Here is a 17,682-nt window from a genome sequence, read left to right as displayed (position 1 = left end):
GTAATATTGTCATATATACTTTGAAACCATTCTGGCAACCCTACTGATAGAAGAAATCAGTAGTAATTAGGTGCTTTGAAATTTCTAAAAGAATATATTCAAAATAGCACATGTGATTTTATAATAATAGCTATCATAATTCTTTGTATTTCATGTTTATAGTACTATATTACAGGAGCATCTGAAAATAACCTTAAAAATCACTTAATTAGTAGTTAACAATAGCATCTGTTCAAGTATTTTGCTTTAAGTAAATTCCTTCCATATCATTATTTCCGTTTACAAAAAGTATTACATTTCAAACATGTGGAATAGAAAGTATTCAAAGTAAAAAAAACAAAAAACAAAAAAACCAGTAACACACAATCTGAGTTTGACAGCTTAGTCTTGCTTCTTTAACTAATTTGTAAGGATTTTGGGTAGGTCACTAAGTTCTCTGGATTTCAACTTCCTGCAAAATGTCCAATTATTTATCTAAGAAATTGTTTATTAAATACTCCAAATATACAATTTCTTTTTTTCTTTTTATCAGGTTTAATTCAATCAATAAGTTAGTCAATATTTTAATTGATCAATAGGAGTAATGAGAGACCAATGGATGAGAAGTCAAGTGGTATGAATCCTAGTCCTCTATCTTATAGTAACTGGCTGAGTGATTTGAAAGATATTTTCTAACCATTCGGGGGCAAGGATTGGCAAATTTTTTTCTATAGGGACTAGAAAGTGAATAATTTAGGTTCTGCAAGTCAATAGGTAAAATTGAAGATAATGTACAGACTCTTACATAACTGTTTAAAATATAATTCTTTGAAAATGTAAAAGCCATTCTTACCTCAGGCTATAAAGAAGGAGAAATGTACCAGATCTGGCCTCAAGGCCATAATTTTCCAGTTCTGATTCTTGGGAATCATTTTTAACAGTTATAAAATGGAAGATATAGACTCACTCATGTGACCGCAAAGGAGTTCATGAATGATACTTAAGGTAATTCACCAATCCCCTAATATTGTATACAAAAATCTGAGTGTTTGTAAGTATGTACTTTTTTAATGGGAAACAAACTTCCACAGACTTCCTTAAGAGCAGGAAATCATTCTTTTAGGATGATTTTTTTTTTTTTTTAAATCTTGTATTCTGGAATGGAACTTCCCAGGTGGCACAGTGGTAAAGAATCCACCTGCCAATGCAGGAAGCACAAAAGATGCAGGTTCGAGCGCAGGGTGAAGAAGATACCCAGGAGTAGTAAACGGCAAAATACTCCAGCATTCTTACCCGGGAAGTCCCATGAACAGAGAAGCTTGGTGGGCTACAGTCCATGGAGTCACCTGACAGGAGTCGGAACCACTGAGCAACTGAGCACACATTCTGGAATGGTGTGTGTGACATACTGAGTATTCAGCATCTCTGGAATGAGTATATAAATGAATGAAAGAATGAACGAATGGAAAGTTAAAGACACCACCACTGAGATTATGTAGATACTGAAGGCTTAGGGCCTCAAATGCTCTAAAAACAGTAGTTGCTAAATCCAAAGATTGCCTTTTCTTTCAAATTTGGATGTAACTGGGATTTCAAAATACTTGGTCAACTAAAGATTGCAGTTCCTGGACATTATGTCATTTTTTAAAAACAGTGAAGTTGGTTGAATTTAATTGACACATTACAGGTTTTCCCAGTAACCTAGCCTCTGGGGTCGGGGGACTGGAGAATGAAGTTTTGTTAATGAATAGTGGCATTCTTGGCATCAGGCAGGAGACTGTACTGGCTGGAGCGTTACACATAAATGGAAGGTTTTCCTGGGCAATTCAAAAATCAGGCCTAACAGAGTTTAGGATTGCACTCTGCTCCCTGACACAGAAGTTCAGTCTGGCCTTCAGTGCCTGGTTAACTGATGACACCAAAATCTGAGCTCCGTTGGCTGGGGAGTCCCCACAACTACCTGGAGTGGGAAATGGCTTGAGATCTAAACATACCTCTCTTCTCTCTCTATGAATAATTTCATTTTCTGAAAGAGCAATTCAATCTACAATAGCTGGTTTACAGTTCATTCATTCCTTTAGGGAAATTTGAATTCTAAGATTGAAAACCAATGTAAGAAATGCTTACTGAAAAACCTACACAGCTTTGTATAATCTGGTACTATGCCTGAAATATCCTTATTCAGAGTGCATCCCACTCCTCCCCTCCCTACACTATCCCTCCACCTCAGAAACAGCAACTTGCAGTTTACTTTGTGGTGTGTTTACATACTGGACCTGTGCAGTATCTGTGTATTTAAGGGTACCATGGTTAGATAGCATCACTGACTCAATGGAGTTGAGTTTGAGCAAACCCCGGGAGATAGTGAAGGACAAGGAAGCCTGGCATCCCCAGTCCATGGGGTTGCAAAAAGTTGGATATGACTTAGCAACAGAACAACAATAATAATTTGTTCAATTACATAGAGGTTGTGCTGGAGTCATATCCCTGGATCTGCTTAGGGGTTAAGATTAGTCCCAGAGAGAGTCCAAAAACCAAAACCGTCATGCATGAAATCTTAAATATATAACTCATTTCTGTTATTGGTACAAGGCCTCACTTAAATGATGACAGGAAGCTCAATCTCCTGTTGAGGATTTCTGAGACCTGGTTTACATACAAATCCGAGACAGAGGGTGTCCCTCACTCTTACTGCCTCAGGTCTGTCTGTGGGTCATCTTCCCACTTGTCTGGTCTGCTTTATTCCAACAGGTAGACAAGGCCCTTCCGATTCCCTCTCCCACACAACTAACTTGAATCCATGACACCCTTTGTTGGGACAAACTCTTGCTGGGACCAGATAATCAGTGTTTTAGGTATTGTGGGCCATCCAATCTCTGTTGTAACTACTTCATTCTCCAGGAGTAGTGTAAAAACAGTCAGAGAAGATATATAAATAAATGAGCATTGCTGTGATCAGATAAAAACTTTACGAACATGGCTGGCCCATGGGCTATAGTTTGCTGGCCCGTAAACTATATTGAAGGCTTGATAACAGCTTAAGAAATTACAATGTTTTAGACAGAAATGAACAATTCCCAACCTAGGGAGCACCTTCTTCCCAACAGCCATTCTCATTAGTCCTTGTTTGAGGCCACGCTGCTGGAGTCTACTTATAATCCCAGGCAGAGGTCTTCTTTCTTCCTTATCCTTACATTCACAAATTCAAGTCTCTTCCTTCCTGCGTTAATTACCAGTTCAGTTCAGTTCAGTCGCTCATTCGTGTCCGACTATTTGCGACCCCATGAATCGCAGCATGCCAGTCCTCCCTGTCCAGCACCAACTCCCGGAGATCACTCAAACTCATGTCCATCCAGTCGGTGATGCCATCCAGCCATCTCATCCTTTGTCATCCCCTTCTCCTCCTGCCCCGAATCCCTCCCAGCATCAGGGTCTTTTCTAATGAGTCAACTCTCCACATAAGGTGGCCAAAGTACTGGAGTTTCAGCCTCAGTATCAGTCCTTCAAATGAACACCCAGGACTGGTCTCCTTTAGGATGGATTGATTGCATCTCCTTGCAGTCCAAGGGACTCTCAAGAGTCTTCTCCAACACCACAGTTCAAAAGCATCAATTCTTCGCTGCTCAGCTTTCTTCACAGTCCAACTCTCACATCCATACATGACCACTGGAAAAACCATAGCCTTGACGAGACGGACCTTTGTTGGCAAAATAATATCTCTGCTTTTTGATATGCTATCTAGGTTGATCATAATTTTCCTTCCAAGGAGTAAGGGTATTTTAATTTCATGGCTGCAATCACCATCTGCAGTGATTTTGGAGCCCCCCAAAATAAAGTCTGACACTGTTTCCACTGTTTCCCCATCTATTTCCCATGAAGTGATGGGACCAGATGACATGATCTTAGTTTTCTGAATGTTGAGCTTTAAGCCAACTTTTTCACTCTCCTCTTTCACTTTCATCAAGAGGCTCTTTAGTTCCTCTTCACTTTCTGCCATAAGGGTGGTGTCATCTGCATATCTGAGGTTATTGATATTTCTCCCGGCAATCTTGACTCCAGTTGTGCTTCTTTCAACCCAGCATTTCTCATGATGTACTCTGCATATAAGTTAAATAAGCAGGGTGACAATATACAGCCTTGACATACTCCTTTTCCTATTTGGAACCAGTCTGTTGTTCCATGTCCAGTTCTAACTGTTGCTTCCTGATCTGCATACAAATTTCTCAAGGTATTCCCATCTCTTTCAGAATTTTCCACAGTTTATTGTGATCCACACAGTCAAAGGCTTTGGCATGGTCAATAAAGCAGAAATAGATGTTTTTCTGGAAGTCTGTTGCTTTTTCAATGATCCAGTGGATGTTGGCAATTTGATCTCTGGTTCCTCTGCCTTTTCTAAAACCAGCTTGAAAATCAGGAAGTTCACAGTTCACATATTGCTGAAGCCTGGCTTGATGAATTTTGAGCATTACTTTACTAGCATGTGAGATGAGTGCAATTGTGCGGTAGTTTGAGCATTCTTTGGCATTGCCTTTCTTTGGGATTGGAATGAAAACTGACCTCTTCCAGTCCTGTGGCCACTGCTGAGTTGTCCAAATTTGCTGGCATATTGAGTGCAGCACTTTCAGAGCATCATCTTTCAGGATTTGAAATAGCTCCACTGGAATTCCATCACCTCCACTAGCTTTCTTCGTAGTGATGCTTTCTAAGGCCCACTTGACTTCACATTCCAGGATGTCTGGCTCTAGGTGAGTGATCACACCATCATGATTATCTGGGACATGAAGATCTTTTTGTACAGTTCTTCTGTGTATTCTTGCCATCTCTTCTTAATATCTTCCGCTTCTGTTAGGTCCATACCATTTCTGTCCTTTATCGAGCCCATCTTTGCATGAAATGTTCCCTTGGTATCTCTAATTTTCTTGAAGAGATCTCTAGTCTTTCCCATTCTGTTGTTTTCCTTTATGTCTTTGCATTGATCGCTGAGGAAGGTTTTCTTATCTCTCCTTGCTATTCTTTGGAACTCTGCATTCAGATGCTTATACCTTTCCTTTTCTCCTTTACTTTTTGCTTCCCTTCTTTTCACAGCTATTTGTAAGGCCTCCTCAGACAGCCATTTTGCTTTTTTGCATTTCTTTTCCATGGGGATGGTCTTGATCCCTGTCTCCTGTACAATATCACCAACCTCATTCCATAGTTCATCAGGTACTCTGTCTATCAGATCTAGTCCCTTAAATCTATTTCTCACTTCCAGTGTATAATCGTAAGGGATTTGATTTATGTCATACCTGAATGGTCTAGTGGTTTTCCCTACTTTCTTCAATTTAAGTCTGAATTTGGCAGTAAGGAGCTCATGATCTGAGCCACAGTCAGCTCTGGGTCTTGTTTTTGCTGACTGTATAGAGCTTCTCCATCTTTGACTGCAAAGAATATAATCAATCTGATTTCAGTGTTAACCATCTGATGATGTCCATGTGTAGAGTCTTCTCTTGTGTTGTTGGAAGAGGGTGTATGCTATGACTAGTGTGTTGTCTTGGCAAAACTCTATTAGCCTTTGAGCTGCTTCATTCCGTATTCCAAGGCCAAATTTGCCATTAATCCAGGTGTTTCTTGACTTCCTCCTTTTGCATTCCAGTCCCCTATAATGAAAAGGACATCTTTTTTGGGTGTTAGTTCTAAAAGGTCTTGTAGGTCTTCACAGACCCGTTCAACTTCAGCGTTACTGGTTTGGGCATAGGCTTAGATCACTGTGATATTGAATCCCCACGTCCAAGGAGTGGTGGCTGCGCGATGCAGGAGGGCCGAGAGGAGCTACTCCATGTTCAAGGTCAGGAGGGGCGACCTAGTCCAAGGTAAGGAGCAGCAGCTTCGCTTTAGTGGAGCAGCCGTGAAGAGATACCCCACGTCCAAGGTAAGAGAAACCCAAGTACGATGGTAGGTGTTTTGAGAGGGCATCAGAGGGCAGACACACTGAAACCACAGTCACAGAAAACTAGCCAATCTGATCACATGGACCACAGCCTTGTCTAACTCAATGAAACTAAGCCATGCTGTGTGGGGCCACCCAAGACGGACGGGTGCTCCACTGGAGAAGGGAATGGCAAACCACTTCAGTATTCTTGCCTTGAGAACCCCATGAACAGTATGAAAAGGCAAAATGATAGGATACTGAAAGAGGAACTCCCCAGGTCGGTAGGTGCCCAATATGCTACAGGAGATCAGTGGAGAAATAACTCCGGAAAGAATGAAGGGATGGAGCCAAAGCAAAAACAATACCCAGTTGTGGGTGTGACTGGTGATAGAAGCAAGGTCCGATGCTGTAAAGAGCAATATTGCATAGGAACCTGGAATGTTAGGTCCATGAATCGAGGCAAATTGGAAGTGATCAAACAGGAGATGGCAAGAGTGAATGTCAACATTCTAGGAATCAGCAAACTAAAATGGACCGGAATGGGTGAATTTAACTCAGATGATCATTATATCTACTACTGTGGGCAGGAATCCCTCAGAAGAAATGGAGTAGCCATCATGGTCAACAAAAGAGTCCAAAAGGCAGTACTTGGATGCAATCTCAAAAACGACAGAATGATCTCTGTTCTTTTCCAAGGCAAACGATTCAATATCACAGTGATCCAAGCCTATGCCCCAATCCCCAGTTAGAGGATGTCAAAAATCAGTTCATGTCATAATTATCTCTGAAGAGCAAGTCCCATTGAACAGAAATGTGGTCCGTCTAGGTGTGAAGCATGTTCAGGACTCACAGCAGCACTTACCTTCCATTTGTACAGCTAAAAGACTCACCAAAATTTTGCTTTCTTGATTAAACCACAGTCTTCCCTAAAAACTATTTTCCTAATTTTTCTTTCAATTTTGGTAAAGTATACATAACAGAAAAATTACCATTTTCACCATTTTTATATGTACAGTTCACTGGCATTAAGTACAGTCATTGCAACTAACATTCTCCAGATCTTTTTCATCATCCCAAGCAGAAACTCTGTGCCTTTTAAACAGTAACTTCCCATTCCTCCCTGCTCTGGCCCTTGGTAACCACCATTTTATTTTATGTTTCTTTGAATTTGACTATTCAAAGTTATTCACATAAATGGAACCATAATATCTATTCTTTTGTGTAAAAAGCAAATTCTGGCTTGTATTCTTAAAATTAAATGAAAAAATAAACTGGCTGTCTATTCTGGCTTCCAGCTTTCTCTTGTCTAGAGATACTGGGGACTAGAGAACACCTGACTCTATCAGTCAGTTCAGTCGCTCAGTCGTGTCTGACTCTGCGACCCCATGGACTGCAGCATGCCAGGTCTCCCTGTCCATCACTAACTCCCAGAGCTTGCTCAAACTCATGTCCATCCAGTTGGTGATGCCACCCAACCATCTCATCCTCTGTGATCCCCTTCTCCTCCTGCCTTCAATCTTTCTCAGCATCAGGGTCTTTTCCAGGGAGTCAGTTCTTCGAATCAGGTGGCCAAATTATTGGAGCTTCAGCTTCAGCATCTGACCTTTCAATGAATATTGAGAACTGATTTCTTTTAGGAATAACTGGTTTGATCTTCTTATTGTCCAAGGGACTCTCAAGAGTCTTCTCCAACACCAGAGTTCAAATGAATCAATTCTTTGGCACTCAGCTTCCTTTTTGGTCCAACTCTCACATCGATACATGACTAATGGACAAACCATAGCTTTGACTAAACAGACCTTTGTTGGCAAAGTGATGTCTCTGATTGTTAATATGATGTCTAGGCTTGTCATAGCTTTTCTTCCAAGGAGCAAGCATCTTTTTATTTCATGGCTGCAGTCACCATCAGTAGTGATTTTGGAGCCCAAGAAAATAAAGTCTCTCACTGTTTCCATTGTTTCCCCATCTACTTTCCATGAAGTCATGGGACCAGATGCCATGATCTTTGTTTTTTGAATGTTGAGTTTTAAGCCAGCTTTTTCACTTTCCTCTTTCACTTTCATCAAGAGGCTCTTTAGTTCCTCTTCACTTTGTGCCATAAGGATGGTGTCATCTGCATATCTGAGGTTATTGATTGATATTTCTTCTGGTAATCTTGATTCTGGCTTGTGCTTCATCAAGCCCAACAGTTCACATGATGTACACTATGTATAAGTTAAATAAACAGGGTGGCAATATACAGTCTTGATGTACTCCTTTCCCAAGTTGCAACAAGTCCGTTGTTCCATGTCCAGTTCTAACTGTTGCTTCTTGATTTGCATACATATTTCTCAGGAGGCAAGGAAGGTGGTCTGGCTCTACACTTTTCATGAGTTATATCCCACTATTCTCCTGTTTGTTTCCTCAGCATCAACGATTAGGACATCTCATTTTCCCCAAAATGCACATGGCACATTACTTTCTTTGGAATATTGGGATTCATGCCTTTAATGCCACCAAATGGCAATGGTTTTAGGAGCTCTGTGAACCAGTGGCAGAGTAACGTGTTTATTTCTTATTATTTCACAGCAGGTACAGTGGTACTCATGATTAATTCATCATGGACTACATAAGATTATTTTAGTGCAGGTCTTATCTTTCCCTATACTGTAATCTCTTTGCAAATTAATGACCATATCTAATACAGGTTATTCTATGCAAGGACTTAATTTAGAGAAACTTTAGTTGGGATTTGAACATAAATTCAAGAATTAAGGAAAAACTGCCACATTCATCAATTACCTCTTTCCTTTCTCCCCTTCTCTCAATCTCTTTCTGTCTATGCTCCTTTAAACATAATCTACCCTATAAACGGGCTTCCCAGGTGGCTAAGTGGTAAAGAATTCACCTGCCAATGCAGCAGATGTGGGAGATGTGGATTTGATCCATGGGTTGGGAGGATCCCCTGGAGAAGGAAATGTCTATCCACTCCAGTATTCTTGCCTGGAGAATCCCATGGACAGAGGAGCCTGGCGGACTATAGTCCATGGGATTGCAAAAGAGTCGGACACTGCTTAGTGACCAAACAATACAATACAATACCCTATAAACATCTCTACCAGGAGGAATATTGTTGGTCTGTTTCAGATCTCTTCCCATGAAGAAACTATGATGTAAATTTCTTTAGTTTCTCTTGAGTTTTCAGGAAAAAATGTAACAAAAATATAAGAATTATTATATCTACTTCACTCTTTATCCTGTTGTGTAGAGAAAGACAAAAAGAAATATTCAAAGATTTGTTTATGTTCTCTGCTTTCCAGGAAGCAACAATATAGCTGGAAAGACACAATTCATCCATGTGAAAAAATGCAAAGGTCATAAGTCATTATAAGACTCTGAACGTCAATGGTTTGACTGATCTCCCTGGGTGACTATGAAGACTTGTGGTTAGGCAGTTGCTTCTTTCTTATCTCATATTCCTAATCTCGTATTTTAAGTGCTAATAGCAGAGACATAACTAACAGCTGCTCCAAGGGGTTTAAGTCTAAGGGAAAGAGGAATAGAGAAGGTTCTAAGATGTTCAGAAAGACAACCTATGCATCTTGGCCCCATGCCCAACATGGTGTAATACATACAAGAGAGGCTAACACAGAGGAAGACAGAGGCTTTAATCCTCACTACACTGGCTTTCCTTAGAAAAGACAGTGATTCTCTCTGCCATTATACACTTCTAAGTGACACACACATCTGCCATGCCCCAGACTCAGGTGACTCAGTGGTAAGGAATCCTCCTGCCAATGTAGTTTGATTCCTGGGCGGGGAAGATCCCCTGGAGAAGGAAATGGCCACCCACTCCAGTATTCTTGCCTGGGAAATCCCATGGACAGAGGAGACTGGCGGGCTATGATCCAGGGGGTTGCAAAGAGTCAGACACAACTGAGCACACACAGAGTGAACAGACCTAGTCACCTTCAACAGTCCTCAGCTTCTGTGTCAGTAAAAGGTAGATCACAATATCTAACTCAAATGAGAATTATGAAAAAAAAAAAAGCACTTAAAATGCCTGACATAGTATTATTCAATAATTATTACTTTTCTTCCCTATAACCACCACTGTACAGTTTATAGTTTTTAAAATACAAATAAAACAATCTGACATTATTCCCATCTCACTGTCCCATCTGTCAACGACTTTCAGCCAAAGACCATAAGGATACCTGTAGTTGGACAACTTGAGTTTATGATTCACTGCAGGGAGGGGAGGGTCTATGGAGGTGTGGGGTTCACTCTATACTGGATGCTGTCAGAAAGCAGAAACGATTTTATGCTCGGCAAGGAAAAGGAAGCCATTAATTTTTAACCAGGAAAGTGGGTGTTTGTCATTTTATGGCTAGTCCCATGACCTTGTGTTTGCCTGTGCTTAGACAAAATTACACAGGGACCTTGTTTTGTCTCATTTTATCAGAGCGACTGTACTCAGGTACTTTCTTCTGAGATGAAACAGAATGTAGGGGGGAAGTTGATATTTCCTTAAATATTTATTTAAATGAAGAGATCAAACATTTGGCGGGTACTTTCAGCATCAGGCTTAGCTTTAACCCTCTCAACAGTCTCACATGTATATTATCTACATAAGGTGGGATATGAAGCCAGAGCTAGCTGAATTCTAACTACAGAAACTTCTAGTCTGATGTGTTGCTGCCTTGTTGAGCTGTGCTTTGGACATCATTGGATTTCATGAATAAATTCCTGCCCATCACTCTAAATGGATTGCCTTCAACTTTACTTCCAACAGAAAAGATCCTTTTATCTATAATTAGAGACTGGCAGCATTTTTTGTTGTTGCAAAAAGATGATAGCAAATATTTTGAATTTTGTAGGCTAATTTGGTCCCTTTCATGACTACTCAACTGTCATTGTGACAGGAAACAGACATAGACCACACGTGAACAGATGCACGTTTAACTCTGAAAATTTGGGTTAGGGTGAATGTGGAAACTGACATTCAGTAACATCATAGCATCGGAAGAAGATTGCACATCCACTCAACCTCCAGTTCCCTTTTTATAGATTCCTCTTTTGGCAAGGCATAACATAGTGTCTGAGTTAAAAACAATGATCACCTACCATCAGCATATCAGATTGTCTTCAATTTTGGGTGGAAAGATGGGGTGAGGCACGTCACAAGAGATGTTCTACTCAGTCTCCCCAAGCATATGTGATGCTACTGCTCTGGTGGAAAGAGATTTTTTTATTAGAATCTCCCATTCTTCAAATGTGCAGAAAATGCAGTTGTGTATGGGTAACTGACACATATATTTTTTATAATATCATACTTAAAATTGCATATCACACAATGATATTTTTCAGGTAAATTGAAACAGTCATATAGTTCATATATTCATTTATATTGTTAACCCAGATCCTACATATTTCTATGATATTGCCTAATAGGCAGTATTGTTTTTTAAAGAGAGGTCCAACCTATGTTCTTTCCTCCCATAAAGCTTAATTTAAAATGCATCTGCCCCAGGAAATCTATGAATAACCTCGCCTGGGTGCTTCATCCTTCCAGTTCAACCAGGATTTGTACCCTCCGTTTACAGTACAAATAAAACAGACTGAAGCAAATATGGACCCCAATGATGCTTGAAACTATATCATTGTGATGGGACATTCTTATAGTATATATATTTCTAAGAGTTCCATTTGAAAATTAGGGACAATAAATCTCACAATTCACTTCTAATTAGGTAAGTTAAAAATAAGTCCTCTAAGTGCTCAAAATGGAGTATGGCAGAAAGAGAATGTATTAATATTTTCCCTGATAAGCCCTGTCATCTCAACTCTCTTTTAGTTTATCCCCACCTAGAGTTGCCAAATTTAGAAAATAAAGTTCGGGACTCCCTGTTATCTGAATTTCAGATAAATGTCAATAATTTTTTTTTTAGTATAGGTATGTCCCATATATTGCATGGGATACATATACAAAAATAATTATCTGTTACTTATCTGGATTTTAAATCTGAGTACTCTGTATTTTATCTGTCAACTCTACACACAAATCCTTAAGGTTCAGTTTTCACATAGAGAGTTTTCTGATTTGACAGAATTTGATTCAATTTCCTGTTCAGCCACAAAAGAGCCCTTAGGCAATCTATTAATACTTAGCCTGGAAGTAATAATTCACATTGTGGAGAGTTATCATAAGGATTGCAAGGAGAGAGTGCAAATAAACCACATGCGTGAGGGCCAGGAATAAGCAGTTGTTCAACAAGCATTGGCCAAATGTTATTTCCTTTTCTTCCTTGAACTTCTTTCTCTTCTTCCCCAATTTTTCTGAAAAGAATTAGGTGCTACTCCCTAATAGACTGTACCTATTTCATACAGCATTTATTATACATGACTTACGGCCTGTTTTATAATGATAATGGCTACATTAACTTCTTTCTTCCATCCCTTCCTTTCTTACTTTTTATTTCTTTAGAGTTTGCCAGGTATAGCATTTTCATTTTTTTTCTTTTAAGTTTTCCAGGCCCTTTTATTTAAGATGTATCTAAATAATGAATTCGAATGGACTTTTAAACATAAATCTGAGAATCTTTTTTGACTGTGAACTTTGGTCCACTTAAATGAATGAAATGTGCATCTAGTCCTACCTTTAAATTTTTTGCATCTATTTGTACGCCTTGTTGTAGGTTTCCTTTTTTCCCCCTTCCTTCCTTCCTCTTTTCTTTCCTTCTCTCCTATGTTCTTTTCTTTTGGACTAACTGAATTTGCTTTTTCTTCACTTCATTTTCCCCCATTACTAGTTTGGAAGATAAGCATTCTATTTTTATTATTCTAGTGCTGTTAAAGAATTATGAACTTCCATGTAGTTTAAAAACCCTGGAAGTTAAACAATGTCTTACTATCATCCTAAGTAATACACAGATCTTAGAACACATTGACAGAGAGCCCCCTCCCAACTTGTATTTTTATATGTAAAACTTCCATGATATTATTACCCAATATTTTAGTATTGTCTTGTATTTTTATCCAATAGACATCTTTAATATTGTTATTTTATACAGAATCTGATTAGACTTGCCATATACTTAGTTCCTTTGATTAACATTCTTTTCCTTTGTAACTTAGACTTTTCTTCTTGTATAACTTTGTTTCTTTCTTAAATATATATACATGTTCCTTTAGAAAGAATATATTGGTGTTATTCTCTTTCAATTTTCTTTTGTACGAAAGGTCTTTTTCTTGTCCGCATTCTTGAAAGACAAGTTTGCTGTGTATGCTTTGTAGGTTGATGGTTACTTTCACTCACTGTTCAAGGTAATATCATATCATATTCTTGCCTCCACTGCTGCTTTTAAAAACCCACCTATCTCTGTAAAGCCTTTTCTTTTTAGGTGATCCATCCTTTCTAACTGGCTGCCTTAAAGATCAGCATCTCTTTTTTTTGAGTATTCTGCAGTTTCACTAGGCTGTGTCTAGGTATGGGTTTCTTCTTATTCACCGTGCTTAAGATTTTTTGACCTTACTGAACCTGACAGTCAATGTTTTTCATCAAATCTAGAAAATTCTCAGCCATTATCTCTGAGAAAATTGCCTTTACTTTGCTCTCTATCGTTTCTTTTGGAACAAATTTAACCTCCATGTCACTTCTCTTTTGTGCTAAGAAAAGTATACAATGGGCTTGCTCTTATTATTTTCCTTTCTGAGCTGCGTTCTGAGAAAGTTTTATCTATTTTAGAGCTCACCAATTTTTATTTTCTTTGTTGAATATGTCTTGAGATTCTGCTTCTATTGATACATGTTTCATTTTCAAAATAGATTTTCAGTTATTTTGCAAACTGCATGATCAATATTTAAAAATCACTTATGTTAAAGATTTTATTTGTTTATATATTTGTATTTGCATTGGCATTTGTGTCTGCCATGTGGTTTTTAGCCAGATATCCAGAAACCCTAGTCCAGTTTGAAAACTGCTTGTACTGGCCTCTCTTCAGTTTGCTGGGAAAACACTGAAGGGGGATAAAGTGAGCTTCCTGACTTGTTAAACCTAATTTAAAATGACAAAAAAATGAAAGTCTGATAGAAAAGAAACGAAACCCTGAGGTTGGGAATTCAATTTGAGACAGTAGTTTTCATTCTTGGATGCCTATTGGAAATATCTGAAGAGCATTGAAAAAATATGGATACCTAGGCCCCTTCCCAGAAGTGAAAGCCATGCATTAGTGTTTCCCAAAAACTTCCAGGCAATTCTACCATGCAGCCAGCATTGATGCATCAACCAGAGTATCATGGAAATAACAACAACACTCTAGGTGTTCCAAACAGGGAGGAACTTAATGTAGAGGATGAGAGGCTGCAACACCATTGGAAGGGCCATAAGAATAAAGATTAGAAGCAGTTGCTGATTTTTTTCTGGAAATCAGGAGGTACAGGAATCTCAAAAAAGCACCACTGAAAACTACAGCTATGTATGCTCCAAGAAGGGTTATTCAGAGGAAGACTGAGACCCTTCATTAGCAGGGTTTATCTGCTCTTGTCTAAGTCCTCAGGCTGGATGTTGTTGACACAGGAAGAGTCATGGCGTCTCTTCAATTTCACCTTCAGATTGCCATGGGGATACTTACTACTGGTGGCATCTAACACTAAATTCTTTGGTCAGAGACCCCAGGGGATGCAGAGAAGGGGGAAAATGGTGCAACTCTGTCAACAGATTGAGAATCACTGGTTTGGGATGGGTGAACCTCCAAAATTCAGAACTCAAAGGGACTTGGGCCTGTCAGTATCAAAATGCTTGTAAAAGATCCATGAAAGCATTTTGAGGTTAAACTCTCCCAGTGGAGAGAAATTTTGTCAATCCTTTAGATTTCTGTAAGTACTAAGAGGAAGTGGAAATATCTTCTACCACCCTGCTGCTGCTGTTAAGTCGCTTCAGTCGTGTCTGACTCTGTGCAACCCCATAGATGGCAGCCCACCAGGCTCTCCCGTCCCTGGGATTCTCCAGGCAAGAACACTGGAGTGGGTTGCCATTTCCTTCTCCAATGCATGAAAGTGAAAAGGGAAAGTGAAGTTGCTCAGTAGTGTCCGACTCTTCTCGACCCCATGGACTGCAGCCCACCAGGCCCCTCTGTCCATGGGATTTTCCAGGCAAGAGTACTGGAGTGGGGTGCCATTGCCTTCTCCGCTTCTACCACCCTACAGTGCCTTTAACTTTTCCAACAGTGCTAAAGAATTCACAAATGAATCATGAAAAGAATCTATAAGAAGAATCTTAGTCACATGAATCAAAAGCTATACTTTGCAGAGACAGCTGAATCTGGTATTCAAATGGAGAGGTTTAAAGATGGAGTCCATGAAAATGCAACTGTTAATAAAAGGAAAATGCATCTTTGTTCTTCATGCCATTGCTTCTTAATAAGCAAGTTACAGTATGAATATTGTAAGGCTATTTTCTTTCTTTCTTCTTTTTTTTTTTTTTTAACATAAATCTTATAGGCCATATAGCTCAGTCATGTCCAGCTCTTTGCAACCTCATGGACTGTACAGTCCATGGAATTCTCCAGGCCAGAATACTGGAGTGGGTAGCCTTTTCCTTCTCCAGGGAATCTTCCCAACTCAGGGATTGGACCCAGGTCTCCCATATTGCAGGCGGATTCTTTACCAGCTTAGCCACAAGGGAAGCCCAAGAATACTGGAGAGGGTAGCCTATCCCTTCTCCAGCGGATCTTCCTGGCCCAGGAATCGAACCAGGGTCTCCTGCATTGCAGGCAAATTCTTTACCAACCGAGCTATCAGGGAAACCCGGTCTGGCATGGGTTAAGAAAATTTTTAAAAAGCCCTTCTCTTGGTGGTTCCTCTCCTGTTCCCTCTTTCTGAGAGTAACCACCCGCTTGGTGTGTTCCCTAGTTCTCTATCACTGCTATGACCTCTTCCTCTTTCTCCCCTACACTTCCTCAACCTTCTTCTCGTCTTCTCTTTGCCTCCTTCCTGTTAAACTGTCTGATAGTGGAGCCAGCCAGAGATGTGGTCAGGTCTGTATGGGGTTTATCAGAGGTGGGCTCAGCTCAGACTCTGTGCCTACCGGGAAAGTATCATGCTAGAGTTACACAGCTAGTACCTCCTAGACCATCTCCTGTCATAACAATATTGAATGTACACAGTGTGTCAAGATGTGCTTAGAACCATGATTCGTACCTACTTAGGCAATGGCACCTCACTCCAGTACTTTTGCCTAGAAAATCCCATGGATGGAGGAGCCTGGTAGGCTGCAGTCCATGGGGTCGCTAGAGTCGGACACGACTGAGCGATTTCACTTTCACTTTTCACTTTCATGCATTGGAGAAGGAAATGGCAACCCACTCCAGTGTTCTTGCCTGGAGAATCCCAGGGATGGGGAAGCCTGGTGGGCTGCCTTCGATGGGGTCGCACAGAGTCGGACATGACTGAAGCGACTTAGCAGCAGCAGCAGCAGTACCTTGTATATCACTATTACTAAAATGTTCACAAAAGCTTTACAAAGAGAATAATCTTATTATTCCCATTTTATACATGAAGAATCTGTAGGTTTTAAACATATTGAATAACTTGCTCAATTTCAAGTGGCTAACATCCTAAAAGATGCTTACTCCTTGGAAGAAAATTTATGACCAACTTAGAGAGAATATTAAAAAGCAGAGACGTTACTTTGCCAACAAAAGTCCATCTAGTCAAAGCTATGGTTTTTCCAGTAGTCATGTATGGATATGAGAGTTGCACTATAAAGAAAGCTGAACTTTGAAGAATTGATGTTTGTGAATTGTGGTGTTGGAGAAGACTCTTAAGAGTCCCTTGGACAGCAAGGAGATCCAACCAGTCCATCCTAAAGGAAATAAGTCCTGACTACTCATTGGAAGGACTGATGCTGAAGCTGAAACTCCAATACTTTGGCCACCTGATGCGAAGAACTGACTCATTTGAAAAGACCCTGATGCTGGAAAAGATTGAAAGCAGGAGGAGAAGGGGACAACAGAGGATGAGATGGTTGCATGGCATCACCAGCTGGATGGACATGAGTTTGGGTAAACTCCAGGAGTTGGTGATGGACAGGGAGGCCTGGTGTGCTGCGATTCATGGGGTCACAGAGTCGGACATGACTGAACGACTGAACTGAACTGAACATCCTGATCAAGTGGTGAGCATCCCAGTGTGTTCTGAGTTTTCCTGATTATGTTTCTGCTACCAGTTCTGCCACTATAATTTAAGAAGGACACTGGCAAACTAGAATGCCCAAATCATCTAGCCATATGAGGAGGTGCTGGAAACCATACCACCTCTATCAATGATGAACATTTATGGGGGCGGTATCTATTCCAAATCTTATGATGTGTTTTATGTAGACTATCCACATGCAAGTAAAACATTTAGAGCAATAGCTTTGTGAAATACGTAATATTATAATCCTCCAACTGACAGATAAGGAAAATGAGGTATGGGGATATTAATTAAGTTGCCCATGATGGCCGAGCTAGTGAATAATAAAGCCAAGACTTCAGTGTCAAAGCTTATAATCCCACATTATGCTGGAAAACTTAGTTACTTGTCTGAATAAGAAAAGATGACAGCATACAGAAGTTGAGAGAAAAGGCAGATGACAGGAATATTCAGTTGATTAAAAATATAATTTTAAAAGGAAAAATACTTTTTTCAGTGCTAACTTCCTTTCTGTGTCTTATGAAAATTACTGTTTTCCCTCTTCTCCCCTTTTTGTTCTTAAACAAAGTAAAAGTGACACCTCAAAGAAAATAGGAAAAACATTTATGTTGTAAAGATCC

At 39.8% G+C, this 17,682-nt stretch overlaps 1 protein-coding gene across 2 annotated transcripts in view; it reads left to right on the top strand.

Moving 5' to 3' along the window:
* GPR141 (G protein-coupled receptor 141) overlaps nucleotides 1-17,682 on the top strand; it is a 67,509-nt gene that overhangs the window by 541 nt on the left and 49,286 nt on the right. The window lies entirely within an intron of this gene.

The sequence above is a fragment of the Bos javanicus genome, chromosome 4 (genome assembly GCF_032452875.1).
Source record: "Bos javanicus breed banteng chromosome 4, ARS-OSU_banteng_1.0, whole genome shotgun sequence".
NCBI lineage: Eukaryota > Metazoa > Chordata > Mammalia > Artiodactyla > Bovidae > Bos > Bos javanicus.
Note: the sequence above shows the minus strand (reverse complement) of the source record. Positions and strands in the feature narration are given on the sequence as shown.